The following is a 23,810-nucleotide window of genomic DNA, read 5'->3' on the forward strand; positions in this document are numbered from 1 at the left end:
CAGTGCTATTAACAATCAGTCACTGGGCTTGTTTTCTTATCGAATTGCTTTAGTCGTCCTGTAAAAGTTGGAGATGTTCAGTTGCTTAATTAAACGTAATTAATTCCAGCATTATTTTTGGCAAACGTTAATAAGAATGTTGTATGCTTTACATCCCACCAACTACTTTTATGGTTTTCGGAGACGCCGTGGTGCCGGAATTTTGTCCCGTAGGAGTTCCTTTACGTGCCAGTAAATCTACCGACACGAGGCTGACGTATGTGAGCACCTTCAAATACCACCGAACTGAGTCAGGATCGAACCTGCCAAGTTGGGATCAGAAGGCCACCGCCTCAACCATCTGAGCCACTCAGCCCAGCTTGGGCAATGTTTCCAAACCTTTCTGAAGTTACGACATTTATGCAGTATTATTATTCATATGTCTACCAATTGCAGATGAGAGATGGATCCATACCCACTACACGGTAAAGAGTAGGTTGGCAGTACGAAGACGTTCCAGGGGTTATGTTGAACCCAAATGCAGGACAAGGATCTATTGTGATTCATGCTGGTGGTAAATGGGGTTCATTCACGATGCAGACGTAGTTTGTGATTCGAAGTCGCAATCACATTATTACCATGACGAAATGAACAGTACAAATTATGTCAAGTGACTACAGGAGTGATTCATCCCAGACCATCCGCCAGACTGCATTTTAGTCCTTGTCAATGCACCACATTATAGCGTTCACTAAAACGAAATTTCAAGACGTGATGTTCGATAAGACACATTGTTTTCGTGGATCAAGGACAACAAAGTATTGTTGTAACCGGCGAAATGACGAAGAGTGTGTTGGTGATACTTGCAAAAGCTAATAAAGCGCAACCTGCGTACACGGTAAAAGGGATATTCAAATACAGTCGGTTACTCCTCTGAGATCACCGTGAACGAAATTCAAATGAGCTCACTTGGAATTTAGTGAACAAAAGACCATAGCAAACAATGTCCTGAATCTCTCACTGTCATCTTTCAAAGAACTAACTTGCCATGGATCCTCTCGGTGGTGGTGATACGTAAAGCAAAGATCTAACACGCCGCTCCATGAGAGAAATGACGAAAGAGGATTGGATGAAAGGCGTGTGCAAAAGTTAAAGATATCGAAAAAGAATTCTAGCTCCGTGACGCAGTACTATAACAGGAGATTGAGAGAATAGTGATAAATAGTATTTTGGAAAATAATGATGAAAACTGGCCAGGAATCCAATACCACCACAGCTAGGAAACCGGATGGTAGCTCGACAGATGCGGCAGGACACGCAACTAATACGGCTGATGGAATAAAAATTTCAACTTCGGATGCCACTCAGTAATGAATTATAATACAATGAATGCACACGCCATTTAGTTTAATTTATATGATTTCCATTTACTTTATAATAATAGGTTCCTTATTGTACTGATTTGTACATTGAAGAATGTTTGCCTGGTGCAATAACGTGTTCACCTCTCCCTGCTCGTCCCCTGGCGTGTTTCTATCTCCCACTTGTACCCCGGCCGGCGTGTCGCCACATTTCAGTAAAGACCCACCAGCACGCGCATACGTAAACGGCAAAGACTCGTGCAACGGGTAGTACCACTGGGCCACGTGTCTGATTTTTTCTTCCGCATTTCCACTTTTTAATTTCTCAAATGCAAGTATTATACAACTGAATGCAAGTATTTTGCAACTAAATGTAAGTATATTATAACACAAAACTTCTCGGTCCATTAACCTTTCGGTTCATTTTATCCCTGACTAACATAAAGTTACTGGCGCACACACAAAAGTGAATGAATTAGAGTAGTAGTGTAGGGATGATTATAATAAAAATCAATATAGAAGTACTCAGTTAAAATGCATACAAATACTTTTCAAATTCATTTCCTGTTCTTCGCAGGGCATTTGACCTACGTTATTGGGGTGAAGTGCTTGTTGTAGTAGCGTTGCGTAGTATAAATACGCTTTTTAGTTTGTTGACCGTATTGGTGATGTGCAAACTACCTTCGCGTATTTGAATGATAGCTTGTGTTCTATAAATGATGATCGCGGCTGTTGTTAATTAGGTTCGCTGATTCATAATATTTGGTAAAAGTGCAGTCAAAGGGATGTCCTCTGAACATTTTTGCATCGAGAATGTTCTTCTCAAAGAGGACCATGCATTTTTGTCCCACTGCAACCAATTGCAGTCCTACACTCGTTTCCTTCAAACGAAGTGTTTCTCTGTGTATTCTACAGCAATATATTTTCTAAGGGATGTATCATATAGCCATTTCAGTACGCTGGCATACAACTTTAGGGGCAGGCAGGACTTGTGCTGTGTACAACAATTTCGAAAGTCCAAAGGTTTGAATGTACCATATTTTCTGGAAAAGAAGGTATTTCTTGAAATTTGCCTCCTTGAGCTTGAAACTGATAGCGTTAACGAGGTGAAATAAAACAAAAACTAGAAACCGGACAATACAAGACATTGAACCGGATCCGAACATCAAAAGTCGTATTTAGTCGGTATTCAAGCCTGTAGATGACAGTGATGGGAAAGACGTTAATTTTGTGTACTGAACGATCTGAACAATGCATGTATGAATGACGAACACTCAAATTTCCCCAGGTCATCAAACTCCACGACTATGCCATAATCTGCCAAAGTTATGAATGAAGTTTGGTTTGTAGGCTGACGTTGAAGATGGTCCTATTCCAACAGATGAGCTGGATATTGTCCAGTGGAAGAATATATAGCATTCTATTGGAGGACACATGGGCAAAGCAATCAAAAACTTCACCAGATCTCCAAGCAAGCAAGCAAGCAAGCGCCAACTTCAGCTTCAGTATTCTCTGTGAATGAGAAATGGGTACACTAGTGTTCAAATTCTGAGGATTTTATTTCACTGCCCTGACAGTTGCCCAGTGCCATGGATGAAGAGGATCCTGTCTGTATAAGGGAAGCTAAGGAAACCTTGTTCTGGCCATCGATTCCATCCGATTTTGCATTCCGCAAGGCAAACTTCAACAAGCTGTCGGGAACATTCGCCGAGTTGGAGAAGAGTGCCACGCCCCTGGTGGAGTCATTTAGGATTGTGGAAGACGTCAGGGGATGCTGTGACTGGGCCACTGGGAAGGTAGCCGCTGTCAGCGAAAAGTTCGATAGGGTTCTGCAGCGGAATCCAGGATGGTTGCTGCTTGCTTGTTGTTTTAAGGAACGAACATCGAAGGTCATCGGCCCGATCCAGGATGGAAAGCGATGGTAAAATTAGCCAGCGTCCTACGAGGTGAGGTGGAAGAAACAATGGAAATAAGACCAGATAAAATGGCTTCATTGAAGTTGTATCCGAATACTTCTGTGATGTTGAGAGATCTTTCTCTCAGTATACAAAAAATTCTGCATGACAGAAGAACAATATTGTTACCGGAAAACATTAAAATGTTGCTTGTTTTTAATTCCTTTTATAGTAACTGAGTGTGTTATTAAATTATAAGCAAATATTCATGCCTATTTTACACGTTAGTGCCTAATTACATGTCTATTTCGGCTATTTCAGAAGCCTATATGCCTGCCTATTTTAACTGTTTTTAGTGCCTATAGCACTCATCTCTAGTTATGAGAGTATTTAGGGTTTTTAGTAAGAATGTAAAGGAGACGGTGCATAACTCTCTGGTACGACCGCAGTTATAGTATGGCTCCAGTGTATGGGACGCTCACCAGGACTACTTGATAAGAGAACAGGAAGATATTCAAAGGAAATAGGCACGATTTGTTCTCGGTAATTTACGACAAAGGAGTAGCGTTACGAAAATGTTGCAAATTTTGGGCTGGGAAGTCTTGGGAGTAAGGAGACTAGATGCTCGACTACGTGGTATGTTTTGAGCTGCCAGTGTTGAGTTGGAGGGGATTGACATAACTAAAAGTATAAGCTTGAGTGGAGCTTTTAAAAGTAGGAAAGATCATAATATGAAGATGAAGTTGGAATTCAAGAGGACAGACTAGGGCATATATTCATTCATAGGCCGAGGAGTAAGAGATTGGTTTAAATTATCAAGGGAAATGTTCGATAAATTTCCAAGTTTGTCGAAAATATAAAAAAATGCTAGGTAAACAATTAAACAATTGATAGGGAATCCTGGGCGATCGCCCTAAATACAGGTCACTGATGATTGATTGATTGATTGATTGATTGATTGATTGATTGATTGATTGATTGATTGATTGATTGATTGATTGATTGATTGATTGATTGATTGATTGATTGATTGATTGATTGATTGATTGATTGATTGATTGATTGATTGATTGATTGATTGATTGATAAATGACGTCAAATGAGAAGGCAAGTAAGCCAGTACGATTGTTGTTGTTGCTTTTTGGGTCTTCAGTCCATCGACCGCTTTGATGCAACCCTGCATGTCACCCCATCATGTGCTAAAATTTTCAGTGTTACGGAAACACTTTACACTTTATTTCCATAAGTCTACACAGAGTTTCATCCATTTGATAGAACCTATGATATGAGTAAGTTGATAAACAAAGTCAAGTAAAACTAGGAAAACTAACAATAAACAACAGCTACAAAGAAAAGAGAATCAACGGCAGCTCGGCAACACAGAACAGAACAATACAGAACTCAAGAAGAAGAGGAGTAGTAGTTACTCCAAGCAGTGTTAACTGCGAGACGAAGCCTGGTGTTAACCAGAAGCCCAGCGTTAGCCAGACGGTTGCGAGGTTGCTCGCAAAAAGAAAATGGCAATACGGCAACCCAAAACCTGCCTCTCCTTTCCTGATTGATTCAGCAAGACTTAAATTACATACATTCAATACTCGCTCGTGACCTATCCCACTATACCAGCACTTGCTGAATCAATCTTATCATTTCTTCAGTCTGCTGAGTTCGTGCCTTCATTCCTCTCGATTTTCAATTTACTGGCAACATAAGATTTAACTTCATGTCCAATTGTCTCTCTCTTATTCAACAGCACCTAAATCTACACACACATTTCTTTGCCTTTTAATACATCCCAGATGATGTTACAGGACCACAACTTTCAATTTTTACACATAATTTTTTAACAGCACTTACTGTAAATACCGATTCAAGTCACTCCCCTATTCCATTCTTTAATCATCCACCCAATATTTTTTGCTTATCACAGTGTTTTAATAACTCCTGCTGACTTACATTCAGAAGCATCACTTTCATATTTTCTGTTTATTTACATTGGCTTACCAAGTGCAGGTCATCTTTCACTTTACCACATGATATACACAATGAATTATCTTTGTTTTTTATCCCCCCCTTATTTTTATACAAGACCAGAAACCACCACAAAAACCTCCTCTAACAGCTCTATCCACGTTACTAATTACTATCCTTGAAACTTGAATTGCTTTGTTAAGTAAACTAAGGGATGCTCTTTCTCTCACACACTCTCTCTCTGCATTTCTCCAATTGTCGTTGCATTTGCTTGTCCATAACCCTCATTATAAACGAACTCTGATTTCTTACACCCCTACCACTCCAGACCTCCTGCCATATGTAACCCATACCCACCCTTCCCACATACATTTTAATCTTTGAGAGCCAACTTCCAGCATACGTACTTTTCTGTTGTTGCTGGTAAGGCGCATGCAGCACTATATCCTCTCTTATCTCTTTTAACGCATCCAATAGTAAATTACACTCTTTTTCATTCCATTTCTATGTACTCCCCATTCATGACTATCGCTCTGGCATTTGCTGCACACTGCGGGAGTCGCATTACCGTCTTACTAAATTTACAAATAATTTGATTTAGCATATCTCTCATCCTCTAGACCCCTTCTGCGAAAACACCTCATCGTACATCTACTCTAGTCTGTTTGCGTTACTTATACCATGATCTACCCCTACCGTTTCTACTGCCTGCACTTCCCTTGAAAAACAATTGAACAAGTTCTGGGTGTCTTAAAATGTGTCCTGTCATTCTATCTCTTCTTCCCGCCAAATTTAACCACTCTAGCCACACACATCTTTCTAATTCCGATATCAATATTCGAAGTGAGCACATTTCTTTTATTCAGAAAGGCTTTCCTTGTTTGAACTGGTCTGAATTTGATATTCTCCTTACTTCTGGCATTGTTAGTTGTTCTACTACCAATGTAGCAATATTCGTCTGCTTACTTTAAGACTTCACTTCTTAATCTAACATTTCCTGCATTACTTGACCTAAATCAACTGCAATTCATTACTTTTATGTTGTAATTTATTTATGTTCAAACTGTACTCTTTTTGCAAGACTATGACCATACCATTCACCAAATTCTCCAGTTATTCTGCATACTCAGATAAAATGACAACATAACTGGCAGATCTAAGTGTTTTAATTTCTTCTCCAAAGATTCCGATTCCCTTTCCAAATTCCTCTTTGATTTCCTTTACTGCATGTTCAATATAAACATTAAAAGGAGAGGGGACCACCTGCCGCCTTGCCTCCTTTCTGGATTGTTGCTTCCCATTCATAGACCTCCTTTCTTATCACTGCAGACTGGTTAATATGTTCGTACATTTATTGTGTTAATTTTCTTGGTGCTTGAGGTACTGCACTAATGGTGCGGTAGTTTTTATACTTGTCAGTACATGCTTCCTTTGGAATAGATATAAAAACATTATGTCAAAAATCGGACGGCATTTATCCTTCATCATGCATCTTGCACTTTAACTGGAATAACTATAATTCTGATGGTATGTCATCAGTACAAGTTGCCTTGTTCCTATTTAGGTCTCTCAAAGCTCTGTCGAATGGCGACCTCAGAACGTGGTCTCCCATTGCGTCAGCATCAAGACTCCCTTCCTGTTTCAGAACCCTATCCACTAGTTCTGTCCCTTGATACAATTGTTGTCCGACTCGTTGGCTGAATGGTCAGCGTACTGGCCTTCGGTTCAGAGGGTCCCGGGTTCGATTCCCGGCCGGGTCGGGGATTTTAACCTTCGTTGGTTAAATCCAATGGCTCGGGGGCTGGGTATTTGTGCTGCCCCAACATCCTTGCAACTCATACACCGCACATAACACTATCCTCCACCACAATAACACGCAGTTACCTATAAATGGCAGATGCCGCCCACCCACATCGGAGGGTTTGCCTTCAAGAGCTGCATCCGGCTAGAAATAGCCACACGAAAAAAAATACTATTGTTGGATATGTTCGTGCCATTATTCTGTCTTGTCTTCTTACCCTAGGAGAGGTCATGCATCTGAGCTCTTAATATTCATACATCTACTTTTCCTTTTGTGCAAAGATGTCTTTGATTTTCCTGTTTGCAGCATCTGCCTTTATTATAACCATACAACATTCAACAAGGGTGCACTTTTCTTTCAGTCATTCTTCGTTAGCTGTCCTGCATTTTCTACCTACTTCATTTTTTAAACGCATGTATTCTCTTCTGCTCTGCAATGTTTTGACATTCTTGTACTTTCGCCGTTCGTCAATCGGGTCTCGTATCTCCCGAGTTATCCACTGAATCTCACTTTATCTTACCTTTGTTCTTGATCTCCCTTCAGCAGCCTATTATTATTATTATTATTATTATTATTATTATTATTATTATTATTATTATTATTATTATTATTATTATTATTATTATTATATTATTATTATGATTATTATTAATATGCAGTTTGTAACTGTGAGTGATACTGCCCTATGCAATCAGCATTCGATAAATTGCTTCCATTATTTCTAGGTAATTTTAACTCGCTCTCCCGTTTCGTGCTTTATAGTGCGTGATCCACTTCATACGTGAAACACCTGAACAAACGTAATGTGCTGATAACAGAAATATAAATATATTTTAGCCAACGGTGAACTTGGAGACCACGATTTAAACGAGTCTTCTCTCTGTATTGATGTCGAACCAACATGTGGAGTTGGAACCTGGCGTGATAAATTTCTCGCCGTGTGGATTTCAAGATGTCACCGCCACTGTCTTTTTCAGACGTTCCTGTGTCAATTAAAGGCTTGTCCCTTCTCTAAGGCACGTTGTCTTGACCAAAGACTCAAAGCTGTTAGCTGACACGGATAAATATCGGTAAGAACTCCGTTTTGGCGTGAAACTATCAATTAAATTACACCACAGTCCAGTCTTCGTTCTTAGATTGAGAGACAGTGAAAAATAAATTATCGTAACAGCTAATGAAACTTGGTGGGATATATAAGAGACAAGAAACTTGATACTACAATTACTTCTTGTACAAAATTTTGTGTTCGAGCAACGGTTGATCTAAGCTACTAAGAACTTTAATTGGTCGCTGTCATTAATGTTGAAATAAGAGATCATTCTTGTCATCAGAAAAATTCATTTAACTTATTGAGAATGTTTGTAATACACAGTACATTGGCATTTTGTACCGGTTGTAATACATCTCATTACACGCATTTAGGTTGTAGGTCACTTGGGTGTAATAGGTCCCATTTGTCAAAGACATTACGGAAGTCCAAAATTTTATAATGGCGACCACTTATTAACTGTTTCGCTTTGAATAATCTGTGAAGTATCATGTAACTCAGTTAATTCAATCTGATTTGATTATTTGTTAGTGTGTCCGGCTCCATGGCTAAATGGTTAGCGTGCTGGACTTTGGTGAGGATCGGGAATTTTAACCACTATCGGTTAATTTCGCTGGCACGGGGGTTGGGTGTATGTGTCGTCTTCATCATCATTTCATCCTCATCACGACGCGCAGGTCGCCTACAGGAGTCAAATCAAAAGACCTGCATCTGGTGAGCCGAACATGTCCTCGGACACTCACGGCACTAAAGGCCATACGCCATTTCATTTGTTAGTGTATGATCGAGAAGAGTACGAGGAACATAAGGAAAGTCTCAACTTTCCTGAAAGTTTGACAGGACCCTACATCTAGTCGTGTGGCAACTATTTCCAGTCTCAATTTTGGTGATTCTAGATCTATCTACCGTAGTTCGACATGTCCCAGAAAAGTATAGCTCACCATTTTTCAGGCGCGGCTTCATAATACGATCTGTAGAGCTGCAGAACCATCAGAATGAAAGATATAATGTACAGCGATAAGCGATCCTACCCTTCATACTGAGTGTTGTTATCGAGCCAAAGGTCGATTCGTGCCTTATTATGATCTGTGAACGACAGAACACTAGGTTGAACGCATGAGAGCATAACTAACTACAGCTTTCTCCGATAGGTGGCTAAGAGTCGCCCATAAGGTTCTGTATGAACAGCACGCCTTGCAGCACGGCTGGCGTATTCGCGTGTATTGGAGGAGCTGTGCCTCTGGGACCGTAGAGTGCTGGAACGTCCCAATTCTCGGAATCGTTGACCCTTCCTCCCCAAGCGCGGTTGTAAATCACACCCAGTCCTCTCTTGGACTATCACCCTCTTAATTACGACCTTGTCTTGCTGGATATGAACGGGAAAACCTGGCTTGACGATTTGTATTGAAATGTTACTACTCCAAGTTATCAGCTAGCTATTATATAAAACTGAGGTCGAGAATTATTTCAAGAGCTTAATCTGATCTCTTTTCGACAAAGGTTTTAATTGGTCACTCTACGTAATACAGCTGGATAGTTGAGACAAGCCAGTAAAATTAACTCAACCATTAACTGAATGAATGTTTCTCCGTAATGGTAGTGAATTCTTCGGAGTTAGGTAGTTATGGGAATGAAAACAAGAACGTTACTACCATATGATAATGTTCCCCCTCCATTAAGAAAGCCGGTTCCCAAAGATGTATGCAGGTCTCGGATTCCCTGTAAATATGAGTGTGTCGATTCTAGATCAACATTTCTACGATAATCGGAAGGAAGACTACTTTTTGTAACTTTTAACTGTTGTTTTTCGCACAAGCCAGTTATTTATATCGTCGATGTCCCTCTAAATTGGGGTCTTACCTGTATTTTTTCTGTACATTTTCGGGAGCTTCAAAGCTGACAAGACATGGTGAAAGGTGTTTCTGCTGGCTTGGAGGACGGATGCACACGAACAATTCCTGAATGCAATACGAATTTAGATTTGTCTAGTACACTTACTGCAATGGACTGGGCGTCACAGAGCAGAACCTCCAACATAGGTAATTCATCCCGAGCCGCCACTGCTCTCTACCGTAGTTTGCCTTGTTCCAGAAAAGTATAGCTCACCATTTTGGCACATGCACGAATCAAAGAGCATGTTTTGTGACAGTGGGTGGAACGGACATTAGTCACATAAATGAATATAAAGTTTTCATGTTAGTTATCTTACTACTTCCCGTACATTATTAACATATAAACTTTTTACTGCATAGGCTACATAATCAATCTAATGATTTGGCGATAAACTGTTGGCTAGGAAGCTCGTGAATTTTAAGATAATCAAGACCGCCTAGAACAGGCCTGTCTACTTTGTAGTTGAGGATGATTGAGATAAATACAGAATCTCTTCGCTCTAAGAGTGTACCGTTTCATTACCAGTAAACACATACACTTCCAAGAACACGATAGTAAAACTTTACGCAGTTTACACACGCATTTACAGTATGTGCTCATGAATAACGACTGCAGACGCTGTATCTGTGACCCCATTAGTGAATCACCAGCAACAGTATATTATGTGGCTACTGATCGCTTCCAACTATTCTTGTTTCGAAATTCTACTTAACGTCGCTTAAGAAAAATGACCTAGTATCCGAAATTTTGTCTCGCAAAATGTAAGAGCGAAATGCAAATACTAAAAGAAAAAAATTAATATTTTGTGCTAATGAACATGATTATCATCCATTCCAATTCAGAATTTATGATTGGCATATACACATACATTTTTACTAGCTGCTTTAGGTCGCACCAACACAGATAGGTCATATGGCAACGATGGGACAGGAAAGTGCTAGGAGCTGGAAGGAAGCGGCCGTGGCCTTAATTAAGGTACAGCCGGGCTGAGTGGCTCAGACGGTTGAGGCGCTGACCTTCTGACCCCAACTTGGCAGGTTCGATTCCGGCTCAGTCCAGTGGTATTTGATGGTGCTCAAATACGTCAGCCTCGTGTCGGCAGATTTACTGGCACCTAAAGAATTCTTGCGGGACTAAATTCCGGCACTTCGGCGTCTTCGAAAACCGTAAAAGTAGTTAGTGGGACGTAAAGCAAAAAACACTATTATTAATTAAGGTACAGCCCCAGCATTTGCCCAGTGTGAAAATGGGAAACCATCGAAAACTATCTTCAGGGCTGCTGACAGTGGGGATCGAACCCGCTATCTCCCGAATACTGGATACTGGCCGCACTAAAGCGACTGCAGCTATCGAACACGGTATTGGCATAATTTGTTTCCATTTTCATTTAAATACGGCAATTATTTCTCTCTGCTATAAAATAATGTTTCTCTTACGTGTAAGGTCCCCATTCCTATCACTGATTCGCTTAATATAGTCTAATATTTCTCGACGATATGCTAAACACATAATGTTCTTCCAAAGCAAAGGATAGACGGTAATCAGGATAACAGTCACTGTACGCCGTCTTCCTTATATCCAAGAATGAAATTTAGGAGCGGCGTATTTGTTTTTGTTCTTTACATTTTATTTTTACACTCTGCTTTACGTCGCACCGCCGGCACCGTAGTGTAGGGGTAGTGTGCCTGCCTCTCTCCAGGAGACCCCGGGTTCGATTCCCGGCGGGGTCAGGGATTTTATCTCGACTTGAGGGCTGGTTCGAGGTCCACTCAGCCTACGGGATTAGAATTGAGGAGCTATCTGACGGTGAGATGGCGGCCCCGGTCTCAAAAGCCCAGAATAACGGCCGCGAGGATGCGTCGTGCTGACCACACGGCCCCTCGTAATCTGCAGGCCTTTGGGCTGAACAGCAGTCGCTGGGCTGGCCAAATAACTTTCAAGGGCGTTAAGTGCCGTGGCGGTTTACGTCGCACCGACACGGATCGGTCTTATGATGACTATGGGATAGGAATGGGAAGGAAGCGACCGCGGCCTAGAATTTTCCTGGTGTGAAAATGGGAAACCATGGAATTTTGTGTTCTGTTACGCTGTTTGCACTTGGTATGAGTTCCTACAGTGAGTTCCTGCGCAAGGTTCCAGAAGATTGGAAATCGGTCACTGTACTTCCTATTCATAAAGGGGGTGACAAGAGCGACTTGAATAACCTCAGACCGGTAAGTTTGACGGCAATTGTATGCAAAAAATGGGGAAATTAATAGTAGATTATTTGAGGTTAAAATATGACTCTTGTGGAATTATATTTAACGGGAAGCATGGTTTTAGCGAAGGCTTCTCCTGCGATAGCCGGCCCCGTGGTGTAGGGGTAGCGTGCCTGCCTCTTACCCGGAGGCCCCGGGTTCGATTCCCTACCAGGTCAGGGATTTTTACCTGGACCTGAGGGCTGGTTCGAGGTCCACTCAGCCTACGTGATTAGAATTGAGGAGCTATCTGACGGTGAGATAGTGGCCCCGGTCTAGAAAGCCAAAAATAACGGCCGAGAGGATTCGTCGTGCTGACCTCACGACACCTCGTAATCTGCAGGTCTTTGGGCTGAGCAGCGGTCGCTTGGTAGGCCAAGGCCCTTCAAGGGCTGTGGTGCCATTGGGTTTGGTTTGGTTTCTGCTGCGATATCCAGCTCTGCCCCGTATGTCAAGATATATCGGATAAGCTCAACAATGAGTCAACGATTGATGCAGTAGTAATTGATTTTGCTAAGGCATTCGACCTTGTGCCACATGACATCCTCCTTAATAAGTTTGCGCGTACATAGTTTGACGTCAGAATGGTGAAATGGATACGCGAACTCCTAAGTGGAGGATCTCAGGTGATACGCGCGGGAGAGACGCTGTCTTCTCCAAGAAACGTTAAGTCTGGTGTGGCTCAGGATAGCATTAATGGGCCAATTCTTTTCATACCTTTCATGAATGAAACGCCTGCTTCGATAAAATTGGAAGTGTGCCCCTTTGCTCATGACTGTGTCATACGCCGGGAGATAAAGACAGAGGAGAAGGACGCATAGCTTCAGCAGGATTTAGATACGATTGAGAAATGGGCGCGTGAAAATCGAATGAAAATCCACAGCGGAAGAAACAAGAAATGAAGAAATTGTGTTTCAGTAAAAAAAAAAAAAAAAGAACTAGGGACTGATTAAGAACTTCGGTGGGTCGGGAGGGGGATGTTGTTGAAGTTGATAGTTGTAACTACTAAGGTGTTACTATTACAAAAGATTTAAACTGGTCAGAGCAAGAAGAAAATGTAGTTAAGAAATCCTGGAGATCGTAATATTTTACTATGCGGAATCTCATGAAAGCTAACTCTCGTGCCAAAAACAAAGCTTATAAATGTTTGGTAAGACTGATTCTCGAATATGGATCTGTGTGGTAGGATCCGTACACGGTAGATTTAAAAAAATCCCTACCAGAAGTTCAAAGAAGAACGATGCGTTTCATAAGCGGGAATAGAAGGAATACAATTAATTGGGACAGTCCTGAATCTAGAAGAACTAGAGGTCCCCTGTATGGTCTTGATAATAGTTACACTGAAATGACTGCCTGGAGTAGTATTAGGAACAGGTTGGAACCACCCTCGTTCTCATCAACAATTGATCACCAGCATAATTTTTTTGCTATTTTATTTTACGTCGCACCGACAAAGATAGGTTTTTGACGACGATGGGATAGGAAAGGCATAGGAAGAGGATGGAAGCGGCCGTGGCCTTAATTAAGGGACAGCCCCGGCATTTGTCTGGTGTGAAAATGGGAACCAACGGAAAACCACCTTCAGGGCTGCTGACAGTGGGGGTTCGAACCCACTATCTCCCGATTACTGGATACTGGAAGCATAAAATTAGGGCCCGGAACCAACATACGGATGTGGGCAAGTTTTCCTTAGTAAACGGGACCATAAGGGTTTGGAACAAATTACCTGCATCCGTCTTTGAAGCATTCCCTTCCGGTGTCAAATCGTTTAAGGAGATCATTAGTGCTAGTGTAAACTAAAAGTTGTAAATGATGGACACTGAATTTTTTATTTCCTGCTGGATTTAGAATGTTAAAATGGTAGTACTTGTATTATTTTATATCCGTGGAATTACTTGTTGCACTCTTGTTGTTGTAGTTCTTGCTGTGTAATTATGTTTTTAACTTTACTTTATTATCACTTGTAATGTTAAGCTAGTAGTAAGCAAAACCTATAGTATTGTAAGCCGTAGTGTAACGTACTGGAAATACTTAAGTTGTGCGTGAATTTGTATATATTGTTACGGGATTTAGAATGTTAAACTAGTAGTATTTCCTGTAATAGATTCTTTCCATGGAATTGTTTCTTGTACTCTTCTTGTTGTAGTTGTTGTTCTTGTTGTTGTAAGCTAATTATGTTTTAACTTTATTATCACTTGTAATGTTAAGCTAGTAGTAAGCAAAACCTATAGTATTGTAAGCCGTAGTGTTAAACACTGGAAATACATAAGTTGGGCGTGGAACTGTATATGATGATGCCGGATTTAGAATGTTGAACCAGTAGTATTTCTTGCTATATTTTCCTTCCATGGAATTGCTTGTTATACTCTTGTTGCTGTAGTTGATGTTGTTGTGTAGTTAGATTTTAACTTTCCTTTATTATCACTTCTAATGTTAACCTAGTAGTAAGCACAACCCATAATATTGTAAGCAGTAGAGTTAAGCACTGGAAATACTTAAGTCGTGTGCGCATTTTTGTATGATGATGCTGGATTTAGATTGGTTTTTTTTTTGCTAGGGGCTTTACGTCGCACCGACACAGATAGGTCTTATGGCGACGATGGGATAGGAAAGGCCTAGGAGTTGGAAGGAAGCGGCCGTGGCCTTAATTAAGGTACAGCCCCAGCATTTGCCTGGTGTGAAAATGGGAAACCACGGAAAACCATCTTCAGGGCTGCCGATAGTGGGATTCGAACCTACTATCTCCCGGATGCGAGCTCACAGTCGCGCGCCTCTACGCGCACGGCCAACTCGCCCGGTGATTTAGATTGTTAATAGTATTTATTGTTATATTTTCTTTCCATGGAATTGCTTGATGTACTCTTGTTGTTGTAGTGATTGTTGTTGGGTAATTATGTTTTAACTTTACTTTATTATAACTTGTAACATTAATCTAGTAGAATGCTCAAACTATAGTGTTGTGATGATGATGATGATGATGATGATGATGATGATGATGATGATGATGATGATGATGATGATGCTTGTTGTTTTAAGGGGCCTAACATCCGACTCGTTGGCTGAACGGTCAACGTACTGGCCTTCGGTTCATAGGGTCCCGGGTTCGATTCCCGGCCGGGTCGGGGATTTTAACCTTAATTGGTTAATTCCAATGGCACGGGGGCTGGATGTATGTGTTGTCTTCATCATCATTTCATTCTCATCACGACGCGCAGGTCACCTACGGTGTCAAATTGAAAGACCTGCACCTGCCGAGCCGAACCCGTCCTGCGATATCCCGGCACTAAAAGCCATAAGACATTTCATTTTCATCGCAGGTCATCGGCCCCTATAGTGTTGTAAGCCGTAGTGTTAAACACTGTAAATACTTAAGTTTTGTGTGAATTTGTATATGATGATACTGGATTCAGAATGTTAAACTGGTAGAATTTGTTGTAAAATTTCGTCGCTGCCGGGACAAAACCTCCTATGCGAAATATTTTAGCTTAGAACTTTGGCCGGTAAGGTTCTGTCATCTAAGGTGCAATATTGTGTGAGTATCGTCAAGGCATTCTCGCTCTTCATAATGTATGTGCTGAGGGTCAGTATATCTCCAAAAATATTATCACATAGGAGGTTTTGTACCGGAAACGACGATTTCCTTTCCATGGATTTGCTTGTTGTACTCTTGTTGTTCTTGTTGTTGATGATGTTGGGTAATTATGTTTTTACATTACTTCATTATTATACTAGTGTAATTGACCATAGCCACCGGGATATTTCCCAAGTGTGTTGTATCTGTCAATAATGATACAATGGCAGCCTAAAGAGATAATACTGAAATATATTCTACTTCTGACATCAGTGACACTCTCCTAACGTAAAGAATTTCAATACGCTGATATAAATGGAATTTATTGCTTGTTGATTGTGAGAGCTCTACCTGCGCATCACAGTGCCCAGCCCAGCCGAGTCAGCGGTGCTGGGGAGTATAGTACAAGCAATGTTAACGATCGTATAATTATGCACGCCCCAACGCAATAATTGATCTAGTAAAGCCATGGGTTCAGAACCCCCTCCCCCTCCTACCTGCAATTACAGCTGATCATGTTATAGGCATGGATCTTTACTTATTGACCCATAGGCCGCCTTGATCCTTCTGGGGAGGATTTATTATGACGAATGGTATCAAACAACAAACAATAGTGTTCACCGCTATCTCAGTCCGTACTAATATTGGAGGAAGAAGAACATTGAGAATTCACATTAGACATACACCTTCCAGGAATGAATGTCGAATGTTTATGATTCAGTCAATGACGTCATCGAACATTTATTTATTCATTCTCATTAACATCTATGGACGTGCTAGTAAGAATATGGTTAACTGGTCATTAATCTCAGTGACGCGAAATTGCTAGGAATATATTTGCTTGGCAAAACAAAAAGCATAAGATTTATAATAGTTGCAATTGGTGATGCCTAGAAAAAGCTGTAACGGTGAATATAAGACATTAAATTAGGTGAATTACTTGCTGCGACAGGGCGAGTGCCTCCGCTGGCAAAAAAAATAATTTAAAAAACGAACAAAGGAAAACAAGGAGATGATAAAGGATGGTAACAAAGCAAAAATATATAGCCAAATTCACTGCTGTTTGTGGACTACAACTGTATGCTTCTAAGCCAGCAATTGCGGATCCAGGCCTGCATCTGATGACGTTTCGCAACATTCATAGCATACGCAAATTAAGCGTGTGAATAGTGGATGTGTACGAGTCGTTAACGTACTGCAATGGGCAGACAGTTGATGGGTTCACCTCGTGTAACAGGGTCTACGCTGGTGTGACGTTTTTACAAGTTGCTTAACGTCTTACCTACACAGGTCTTACGGCGACGATGGGACAGGGATGGCCTAGGAGTGGAAACGAAGCGGCCGTGGACTTAATTAAAGTACAGTCCCAGGATTTGCCTGGTGTGAAAATGGGAAAACATGGAAAACTATCTTCAGGGCTGCCGACGGTGGGGTTCAAACCCACTATCTCCCGAATACCGGATACCTGCCGCACTTGGGCGACCCTAGCTACCGAGCACGGTCTCGGTGTGACGTAAAGCTCATTGTAAAAAATAAGAATAAAAACTTTAACCCAGTATTGGGTGACATTTATGGCCTCAGAATTTGCTTTCTACAGATCTTCCAGCGTGCACAACACTGAACAGACACTGCTAAATTGTTTGCTCAACACCCCAGTCACATACGATTGACTCAGACGTGTTGCATGTGTTTAAATATTCCGTGGATCTTACCACACCCATTCTGAGCCTATTTAGACCTTTCCAAAAAGGGCCACTTCTCCTCGTGTCCAAAGGCCATGTTTTCAGATGGTCCCATCTAGTAATGTTCAGTCCTTTTTGGCTTCACATAGGCAACCGGACGCAAATTTGATAGTTGCCAGCATCACATAACGACGTTTTTGACAAACAGTAACTAAACCGTAGTAATTTAGTGGAGCCCAGCTCCATTGTTAAATAGTTAGCATGCTGGCCTTTGGTCCAAGGGGCCCCGGATTCGATTCCCGGGAGGGTCAGGGATTTTAGCCTGAATTGCTTAATTCGCCTGGCTCGGGCCTGGGTGTTTGTGATGTCTTCAACATTATAAATCATCTCAGGTAAGGCCACATCCTCACAGATATGCAGGTCACCTATAGGTCGTCTACTAGAAAATGACCTGCACCAAGCCTCTCTGGATTCCATACGCCATTATTATAATGTACTCGACCGGACTTCATGGTTTACTCTTCACTTTATCATCGCCCCAGTCACCTACCTGCGTTATGCCATAGAAGGAAGTCTTAACCTGTATTTCATTGAAGGAATTGCTTCAGAACGCAAAAGGCTACGGGTCTTACGTGTGGTATATTTTGATGATGTCCAGAAAGGTCTTTTAGGAATTCACCGCAACATAGTCTTACACGAAAAAGGAACCTCTGGAGACGAAAATATGTGTTAACTCAGACTCCAGAAAAAATGAAGGAAGATAAAGATCCAGGACGCATAAGGAGCCCAGGAATAGCATTAACATCATCTCAGGTCAGATGAAACTTAACTTTAACTTTCATACCTTTATCCAATTCCTTTAACTTCAAAATGTTTCACATAGAAGTGCGTATATCACATAAACTATCAGAACTAGGGAGCTGACATTTTCTACAGAGTATGTGAGTAATTGTCTGAGATGACTTGGGTAAGCATTATTTCTGATTATAGAAGACATGTTTGCGAAATTAATAACTTGTTTGATAGAAGGCAGTTTGGGTTTAGGACAGGTTATTCCAGTGAAGTTCAACTTGTAGGATTTCAGCAACAATATAGCAGATATCCCGGATTCAGAAGGTCAATTGGACTGAATAGCGATTGGCCTATCTAAGGCATTTGATAGGGTAGATCATGGAAGACTACTGGCAAAAATGAGTGCAATTGGACTTGACAAAGGAGTGACTGAATGGGTGGCTCTGTTCCTAGAAAATGGAACTCAGAGTATTAGAGTAGGCTAAGCTTTATCTGTCCCTGTAATAATTAGGAGGGGAATTCCTCAAGGCAGTATTATTGGACCTTTATGTTTTCTTATATATATCAATGATATATGTAAGGAAGTGGAATAAGAGATAAGGCTGTTTGCAGATGATGTTAATCTGTACAGAGTAATAAATAAGTAACAAGATTATGAACGACTGCAAAATGACCCCGATAATGTTGTAAGATGGACAGTAAGCAATGGTATGATGAAAAACGGGGTTAAAATTCAGGTTGTGAGCTTCACAAATAGGAAAAGTACTCTCAGCATTAATTACTGAGTTGATGGGGGTGAATGTTCCCTTTGGGGATCATTGTAAATACCTAGGTCTTACTATAGGGAAAGTTCTTCATCGGGGAATTCACATAAATATGATATAAATAATGGGTACAGATATCTGCACATGGTTATGAGGGTATTTGGGTTGTAATAAGGATGTAAAGGAGAGGGCATATAAGTGTCTGGTAAGACCCCAAGTAGAGTATGGTTCCAGTTTATGGGACCCTCACCAAGATTACTTGATTCTAGAACTGGAAAAAAATGCAAAGAAATTCAGCTCGATTTTTCTGGGTGATTCCCGACAAAAGAGTGGTGTTACAAAAATGTTGCAAAGTTTGGGCTGGGAAGACTTGGGAGAAAGGAGACGAGCTGCTCGACTAAGTGAAGATAAAGTTGGAATTCAAGAGGACAAATTGGGACAAATATTCGTCTATAGGAATGGAAGTTAGGGATTGGAATAACTTACCAAGGGAGATGTTCAATCAATTTCCAATTTCTTAGCAATAATTTGAGAACCGGCTAGGAAAACAGTAGATAGAGAATCTGCCACTTGGGTGACTGTCCTAAATGCATATCAGTATTGATTGATTGATTGATTGATTGATTGATTGATTGATTGATTGATTGATTGATTGATTGATTGATTGATTGATTGATTGATTGATTGATTGATTGATTGATTGATTGATTGATTGATTGATTCTTCTACCTTGCACCAGAGTGCATTACCAAAACAAAACAAATAAATCCAGTCAGTTTAGGCAACTTCAAAATAACACATTACTCAATAATGCAATGGTGACCTCTTCTGGTCAATGTCCTAACTTCATGCCGTAGGTGCTTCACGTTTTGTTTGATAGATAGAGTTCCTTATGGCGCTTCTTTTAAATGTGCGGAGTTGAGGTGTACCTCCCGGTACAGTTTTTAAAATTCAATTTGCTTTACGTCGCACTGACACAGACAGGTCTTAGGGCGACGATCGGATACGAAAGGGTTAGGAATAGGAAGAAAGCGGCGGTCGCCTTAATTAATGTGCAGCTTCAGCATTTGCCTGGTTTAAAAATGGGAAACGATGGAAAACCATCTTCAGGGCTCCCGACAGTTGGGTTCGAACCCACTATCTCCCGAATACTGGATACTAGCCGCACTTAAATGACTGCAGCTATCGAGCTCGGTCCACGGAAATTTAATAACATACTTCATTAACTAAAAATCCACATCAATCAAACATTGCAAGAGAAGTGAAGGCAGCAAAAATCGAACCCCCCAACCGTCCAGCTAAAAATGCTGAACACTACTATTTGAGCTGTCTGGGTTGTTCGAACGTTACCTCATCGTAGTCCATACGTCCTCCGACAAATGTTCGCCAACGGAGTGTGATAAGGGTAGAGTAGCTGTGCGATTTCGGTCAGCAGATGGCAGATTCGAACCTCCCTCTAGATGAGTTTCCGTGGTTTCTCTTTTCAAGTGAGGAAAATGCTGGGGCTATACCTTACTCAAGGCCACGCCTCCTAATTTTTCAGTCTTATGCTTTTGATATACTAATGTCACCAAAAACCTATCTGTATTACTGCGATATTAAATATTTTACGAAATAAATAGTATCTGTTTTCTCGCAGCTGATCAGGCAGGGCAGTAATATTTTGCTATATTTTTGATAGAATTTATAACGTATCGTTGTAGGCATTATGAATTCCAACAAAAGGGACCATGCCTGGTGTTCCACATTTCCTCCTGGATTGCAGCCACAAATTCAACCTCACAAGCGTAGGTGATGTAAACGGTGTTTGCCTTTTAGTATTGTGTATACCAGAGGTGCTCACGCACGGCTCTTAGTCCCGCGGGCACACAGCATATAAGTGGGCGGCAAGCGGGCGGGTGATCAATGCGTTCGGTTCAGCGATAGCAACGTTATGGTTATGCCACAGGCCGTGAAGGTCAATGAACCGTTATCATTCATTTGAGTACCAAGGCAATAGTGATATATCTTATTTCCAGTGGACAGAAATCCATGTGTTTTAAATATAATTCACGTTGTAGGAAATGTATTTCTTTTCTTATGACAATCATAACAATAAAGCGTTTACCGGTACCTTAAAATAATTTTGTACCCCACGCAATGCAATACAATTTTCACTATTATATTCTAAGAGGTTATGCTTTGGACATATTCCTAATATAATAAGGAGTAAAGCGGATAAGCTGTGGCTTCTTGTTGCTTGAGTTTAAACAATCTGATAAACTCATCAACAATCCAATCATGTTTACCGGGAATAATATTAGTTAAATATTAGAAGACATACTTTTTATCGTATTCACAGTGTTGTTGTACTCGGATAGTACATCTATTTTATCTTCACTAGTGATGAAGCTCATCAGCTATTTAGAGGTTAGCCAATGTAAGTAGGTGGTCGTCCTATGAGTTTAAAATACTATTTTCAGTAACTCATTGAACAGGGAAAGTCACATAGCATCACAACATTTTAAAATCAAGCATTAAATTTGTTGAAGTATAGAAATGTGTTGCGTTTTACTGAATTAATTACACACATTTTACCTTTTTTGGTGGAAATTTTGTCATTCCCATACAATAAATTGTTAATCGTAGTTTGCACGCACCAACTCATATATTTGTACATTGTAACACAAAACTTGTAACGTGTCAGTTTTCTTTGAATGAAAATAGAGGAAAATAAGTCCATGTCAATTAATATCGAACGCAATATAGTATAAATCGAACCTGAATATGTTTAAAAGGTAGGTTTCTTTTGCTTTTATAGTGTATTTATAATACTGTGCTCTAACCAACATTTCGTTGAATGTTGCGTGTGGAGCTTCGTAGCCACCACTGCTCCGAGTTCGTTCGCCCTCTAACTTGACTGTGACGTATGATTGCTACGTACTCTGCCCGCATTTCAGACAAGCGAGCCCTACCTCACTGGGCGACCAGCTGAGCAATTCTGATGTATACAGTAAGGAATTCTGGCTACAGCAGGCAGTGTCAAACGATTTCAGTCACACTGGTTTCACTGTCGTTATTGGGCCGTGCCTTTGGCAAAGTGGATGTCATTAACTGAGCTCATCGCTAGGTGATCAGTCGGACAGACTTGAATTCTGAAATGGTGTAACTGAACATCAACGCCAGCAGTCTTTGAAACAGGTGTTCCATTGATTCTGTGTCCCAAGTGAGGCCAAGGGCGAGAACCTTATCCCTCTGAAAGGCCACGACCTCTTCCTCTCTAAATTCTTTGCCTATTCATTCGCTCTACCGTCCCACATGCATACCCATTTCATGGTCATCGATTATATGTTCCAAGTTACAGCATAAAACAAAAGGTAACAAGCTTCTCCAGACAGCCTGCAAGGGTGGTAGGTCAATAATATTCGGATGAATGACTGTTGAAGTGTTAATAATAATTATAATGCTATTCGATTTTCTTCCTTGTACACTAATTACATTTCCAGTTTTGGAGATGCTAAGGTTTTGAAAATGTCCTCTGTAGTTCTTTCACGTGCCAGCAAAATCTACCGGCGTATTTACTGTATGTGGACACCTTCAAATACCTCTGGCTTTAGTCATGAACTTGGGTATATAAAAACAACACTTCGCTATCTGAGACACTCAGTATAATTTTGAAGAATTACTCGACAAAATATAAAATAAAAACATCATAGACATAAATTGATGTTGACCAGACTATTCTGTTGCGCGTAGTCTCACATTAGCGTCCTTCAAGTTCGTATAGTACGTCGTACAATAGAGACTTCTTCTTTCTATTTCTGCTTTCTGACTTTCTCTCAGTTCCTTGGGGTTGCCACTCCGTGTGGATTATCCCAATTTTATTAGCTCATCGGCGAAACTAATCTCCATGGTGCTTAGAGGGGATCCCCTGAAATACTCCACTCGTAGACATCCACTCCCATCAAACATTTGTGGGATACTCGACATTGGACACTCAATACTTGCAACATGGTTCGCCTGCTACCAAACTACTATACAATTTGGTCATTAAGGTGCATTACTTGTAAATTTAAGGTGAATAATAATAATAATAATAATAATAATAATAATAATAATAATAATAATAATAATAATAATAATAATCGTATGAACAAGGATGCCAAGTTGCAAACCTTCTGACGTGCTGCCATTAACCATTCTGGCATTTCGATTGTGCTACTATCTATCAACGAAAGCGGAATTCTGCTCGATGATTTCTATGGCTGTGTTAATTTAATTTTGTCGCACGTCGCTAAGTATCCATCCAGGGATAATTACAGTAGAGTCTCGCTCAACCGACCTTCGTTTATCCGACACTCCGTGTTATCCGACACTGGTAGTCTTAATTTGAACTTTAGGTGGATGCAATTCTGGGACACGGGGTGTGGAGGGTGCGACTGTGGGACAAGCACTGGCAGTCATGCGGTAGTATTGTTCAATGTAGTATTGGTTGGGTGCGGATGTTATAGTTTTCACATCCTCTGTGAGTATGGCGAGTAAACGTAAGAAAGTGATTGTTTCTGTGGATGACAAGTAGAGTGGGTTAAAGAGACTGGACAAAGGGGAAACTCTCCAAAAATGGCTTCAGATTATGGTGTTGGACGTGTTACAGTGGGAGATTGAAAACATACGAGGGAATAAATTGAAAAGTGGTGCTCTACCAGAGCAACAAGTGATGCACTGAAAATTGGAAAAAAACAATGAAAAATGTGAGTACAAAAAAGTAAGTGAAGCACTATTTCTTTGGTTCACTAAAAACCAGGAAAAGGGCTTGTCAATATCTGGCCCCATTCTGCAT

The sequence above is a fragment of the Anabrus simplex genome, chromosome 2 (assembly GCF_040414725.1).
Source record: "Anabrus simplex isolate iqAnaSimp1 chromosome 2, ASM4041472v1, whole genome shotgun sequence".
In the NCBI taxonomy this organism is placed as follows: domain Eukaryota; kingdom Metazoa; phylum Arthropoda; class Insecta; order Orthoptera; family Tettigoniidae; genus Anabrus; species Anabrus simplex.